General features: G+C 39.1%; 1 pseudogene; it reads right to left on the reverse strand.

Annotated features, from left to right (window-relative positions):
* Positions 1-4534: 4534 nt before the first annotated feature.
* Positions 4535-5361, reverse strand: LOC109953622 (Ig heavy chain V region 5A-like; annotated as a pseudogene).
* Positions 5362-5718: the final 357 nt, after the last annotated feature.

The raw sequence follows: 5718 nt of genomic DNA on the forward strand, positions 1-5718 counted from the left end.
AGATAAAGTTTACTGCTGGAGTCATCTCTGGAGATGGTGAATCTACCCTGGACTGACTGGGAGTAATAGATAGGAGAACTATATGTGCCTATATAAGCGACCCACTCCAGTGCTTTTCCTGGAGCCTGTCTGACCCAGCTCATGGGGTAGCTGCTGAATGTGAATCCAGATGCTGAACATGTCAGTCTGCCAGGTCTTTTAACCACTGGCTCAGATTCAGTCAGAGTCTGACCATCAACACCTGTCAAGACAAAAAAGAAATGCATGTAATGTATTAAATTAGTAGCAAAAATAATTATATGTCAGATTATGATCAGTGAAACTCTTCACCTGCCCAGCAGATAGTTAACAGCAGCAGTCCTGTCCTATAGTCCATCATGTTCAACTGTGTGTCCACTGTTCTCTGTCTTCCTCTCTGCAGTCAGATAAGTAGAGTTGGAAGACATCTGAGTTTTTGCGTTGACTCCTCCTCACAGGAAGGAATAACATAGATCAGACTTGGCTATTGAAGATTTATTTGATGAATAAAGTTAATTACAGTGAGATCTGTGGTTTGAACCGAATAAATCTTTGGAATTTCTTATGAATTTGTATAATTGTCAAAGGCTTACATTTTGCTGTGAAAAGGACTTGACAGAACAAAAAGGTTATCTAATGGCTTTTCCCTGGAACAAATGTATTGTAATACTCTCCGCTCCTACACAAGCAGCCAGACGTCCTTGTTGTTATTAAGAGCTGATGAGAAATCTATTAAAGATGAAATGATGTTGTGGCATTGAAGCTGTGTGTCCAACAGTACAGACAATTGTGTGTTATGAAGCATGAGGGAAAGGACCATCTCTTTCAGTCTCAACTTATTTACATTTTTATTTTAATTTCCATTTCATGATCATGTTTTAATTGCAGTATTGGGTGAAATGATTAAAGGTGTGAAGGTTACAGGTTACAGGTCACAACAGTTGACCTGTATAAGGAGTGAAAAATAAGGAAGCAAATACTCAACTATATTATAATCCTACTCAAGTAACTTTCTTTGGTTACATGTTATCTAATTGTGTTAGAGTTGATTTTGTTAGAATTCCCCTGAGATGACCTGTGTCCAGAGATGTCGGCTGATGGCCTGGATAGGCCCAGCAACGATCAAAAGTCACAGCTCATGCAGAGGATAAGATTTTACTATGTTTTTACATTTATGGTTTATAGAACTGTTATTAGTTTGAGTTACTAGTAAGTACCTATATAATGTTTTGCTTATAATTAGGTCGCATTAGTTTACACCTTAAAAGGTGTAAAAGGAGGGATTTGTTAGGGTGATTTTTATTTTTAGATAGAAATGAATATAATTAGTTAGGGTTTTTATTATATAGCATACATAAGTCTATATACTTTAATCTCACATTTGTGTTTATGTTTATGTACGGTAGTTACATATCACCCTATGTGTTCACTGAATCACTGGTCAGTATTTACTGTGTTAGCCAACTGGAGCACTGTTTAACATCAACGGGACTGGTTCACCAAAACACTGAATTTCATTAGATTTACAGCTTTGGCAAAGGGTCCACAGTTAATTTATTATCACCACCTGGCTAATGGGCCAGGGGAGTTATAGTTTATTACATCATAGGATAGTGAAATAGAGATTAGATCTGAAGCCAGGAAGAGGAGAAAACTTCAAAGGTAGGACCATTACACTCACACAGGCAGAGCAGTTTTATCGGAACTGGAAAGCAATGCCTAAATCATAGCAGTTAGTTGGAAACAAAGAAAGAAGTGTCTATGTAGGAATTCAGACGGTATAGGTATTCCTCCCCTTTTAGGGCGCTGTCCACGACCATTGGAGCAGAGAGGATGATTGGAGGATGGATGGACTGAAGGACCAATAACGGGAGAGTTAAGTTTAAACCACGGCTTCTCCCCAACAGTTTTTGACCAATCAGATAGTAACATCTTTTCATACAAATATTGCATACCGGCAAGTTGAGGCCAGTCTTTTCTGTTTATCCTAAACAGTGAAGATCCATGTGCACATGCTTATTTTGATACGTTAATGTATAATAAATTTCACATAGTGAAATATATATCTTTTTATTAGTCTTCTCTTTTCAAAATAAAAAAACTTTCCTCACAATGAGGACATGCAGTAAAATTATTTAGCTCCATATCAGGACTTGAACTGAATCTTTATTGTAAAAACAAGATGTTTTAAAGCGCATAGCATAAATACAGTGGGAGAGTGAAAACCAGTATTCTTCTAAAAAGTACCTCTGCATCAGCCCAGTTTTTTCACAGCAGAAATAAATTATTCTTTGTTGTGTTCCTCATGATGCCTCAGCACTGAGTGAACCACAGCAAGTACAGGAGGTCTATGAAACGCCCCGTCGAACGGACCTGTCAAATTAATTCTGAAGAGAAGTGGTCTCTTTATTGTGTGTGATGACTACTGTTACAAGTTCAACCTCAATGAAAGCCCTGGTGTACTCTTAATGTTTTGTTTACACTGGTGGTGTTCTGTTCACGGGTGTGCTGCACCTGCATCATCTTTTGGCTTTGTAACTCAACATAATCAAAGAATTTTAATCTAAAACAATGTAATAATAAACTCTAATAATCAACAGATGTTTACATTTGCCCTTTACCTTTGTTAAATTACATTACATAAAGGTTAAAACTGTGTTGTGCTAATTTTTTGTTGGACGATTGGGAAAAAAACAACAAATTTACAAATGAAGCAAGATTTTTCACAACTGCTGATTTTTATTTGAACCTCAGTAATTTCAAACATTCAGGACAGTTTGCAGAGCACAAGCTGAACACACAATAACCATTTTGGTCTACACAACACAGCCTCATTGAACACAGACAAACCTATACATCACATGATCGGTGGTTTTTGGCCACAGATTCTCCCATCCCTGTGCAGTGTACTCATCAGAACAACATTCTTGCCTTTATTTGGCACATAGGACACCAGGGACGTGTCAGTCGTGTACACAAACTTCACAGGCCTGTCCTTTGTAATCAATAGTTGAGGTGGGAGCTCAGACTTGTTTTTGCGAATAGTTCCCACCATGGTCAGCTTCCTCTTCAGGAGCTCCTGTCCCAGCTTGTGTGAGGTAAAAAAATTGTCGCACGTTATATTATGTCCACTGAGCTTCTGAGGCAGGTCCAGGACAACTCTCATTCCTTGATTTATCTCTGGGGCTCCTCCATCAGGTTTCCCCGTGTAGACTTGTAAGTTCCAAGCATACAAGGTTGCGGCACCACAGGCAGCCCGGATCTTTATGCCATATTTTGCTGGTTTGGATGGCATATACTGCCTAAAGGGGCAGCAGCCCCTAAATGGCATCAGCTGCTCATCAATGGTGACATGAGGCCCAGAGTTGTAAAACAGGGGGAGGCGGCGCACCCACTTGTCCCACACTGTCCTGATGGCAGTGTTAGATATTAGTAAATTAGTTAGATAATTGTTAGACAGATGTGTTAGTAATGCTGTTTAGTAAGATTTAAAGTCTGCTCTAGTCTGTTTTGTTTCAAGGTTAGCAGACAGAATGTTGATTCTGAAAAGAGAACCACGACACCAATTGTTTTCCTGTATTAATCTTGTGTTAGAATATTATGTCTGAATAAATGAATGAATGTCATTGCTACACACCATGTGACAACATACACACACATTGAGATTCTTCATTTTGCTATGACTAGGTAACTTGCAGCTGCTCCAAGCCTGTGGAGCACTAGATAAGAGATGGAATCTGCAGACTGACTTCATCTGGGTAAGGGGGCAGCCCAAAACTTATAAATGTATTAGGCTCTGTGTGGCCAGGGACTCCACTTTCATTCTTGTTGGCCCTGGTTGCATAGAGATGTAAATGTTTGAAGTGGAGACATTGGTTCACACCTGGCTGCTTCTGATTGTCCATCTCTCAAAGCATGAGGGTCATAAAATCAAATACTTTTATGCTAAACTAATCAACAGATGTTAATTGTTGAACTATTCAGGACTGTTCTGGCCACAATACAAATGCTAAGCTGTGGAGACAGCGGAATGTAAGAGCAATGTGATGGTCAGAGACTGTCCAGGCTGCACAACCAGTGAGTCTGGCTGGATCAGATCAATACTGTAGACACATGTGGAAACAGAGATCAACATTAGTTTTCATTATTCATCTGACTTTGTAGTGTTTGTTGATGTGAATCGACTAAAGCTCCTCACAAGATCCAGCTGCAGGCAGCAGTGTCAGAGCTACAGAGAACATGGTTGATGATGAAGCTGAACTGATGTGAGCTCCTCTGTCCTCTCACTGACACACAGACACACAGTTATGAGGCAACACACACGGAAGCGTATTTACATACAGACGACAATAAATCGGCTAATATATATTTCAAATAAATCAATATTTAGATGAAATGATGTTGAAAAAAATCATATCAGAAAAAACATTGAAGTTGAATTTATTATAAACACATGTTAGACTGGAAATAAAAAGCTGAATATTCTGTAGTTTTAGAAAATAACATGACCTTGAAATTAGCTAAAATGAGTGATATGTGTATAAATGAAGATAGGATTAATACAATAATTGTTACTTTGTTTGTTTGTCTGTTTGTTTAATACTGACTGTGGAAGAGAAAATCATTTCTTGTTAGATGATATGTTTTTGAAGCCATGTTTGATGCTGTAGAAATACTGTGCACTAATGATTCAGTGATTATACTGTCAGAGATTGTAACTGATGTAAACAACTATTAGTAAATTAAGAAGCTTTTATAAAATCTAACAATAATGTTCCTATTCACTATGTTCACACTTTACTGAAATCATCAGTGGTCTGAGGGCTCCTCCTCTGGTGGCTTCATGTTAGTGTTCAGGCTCTGAAGGTTTTTGTTCAGGTCAACTGATGGTTTGTGTCACTGTGGGTCTCTGGCACAGTAATACACAGCAGTGTCTTCAGGCTGTAAATTCTGTCCGTTTAGAGTCACTGTCTTGCTGGAAGAGTCTAAGTCGATACTGAACATGTTCCTTAATGAATCTTTGTAGGATGAAGTGCATCCAGCACATGCACCTCCAGTCCACTCCAGTCCTTTCCCTGCAGGCTGTCTGATCAAAGCTGTGTAGTAGCTGCCCACAGAATAAGAGAGCTGACAGGTGATGGTCAGACGTTGACCTGGCTGCACAGTCACAGAGGCTGGCTGTGTCAGCTGTTCACACTTCACACCTGATAAAACATGTTGAACATAGAACCAGTGTAATAACAGTGAACAGTCAGAGTGCTGTGGTCATACTGTCAGTGTCTCTGCCTCAGTGAGACTCACAGGATCCAGCAGCAGCAGCAGCAGCACAGCTACAGAGAACATGGTTGGTGCTGAAGGTGATCTGATGGGGGCTTCTCTTCTTATGCTGCAACTGAGAGCTTCATATCATTTAGTAGACTGTGAGTAAGTTGCTTTGCATAAAGAAGGACAGTGACAGGTTCTAACTTAAAGATCCTTTCTCACGAGGTGACAGAGTTTGAGAAGCACAAATATTTTGCAACAAATCTATGAGGTTACTTTCATACTGCATAAACTAAAATTAATAGTTAAAGTAAGAAGATAATTATTGTCTCCATTGGGAGGAAACGTCTTACAAGTAAATGAATATATTCAAACACAGCAAATCAAAGTTATAGAGAAAAGGTTGGTGAGATGACGAGGAGTAACCAGTTTCCTGTT

This window comes from Monopterus albus, unplaced genomic scaffold (assembly GCF_001952655.1).
Source record: "Monopterus albus unplaced genomic scaffold, M_albus_1.0 scaffold864.1, whole genome shotgun sequence".
Classification (NCBI taxonomy): domain Eukaryota; kingdom Metazoa; phylum Chordata; class Actinopteri; order Synbranchiformes; family Synbranchidae; genus Monopterus; species Monopterus albus.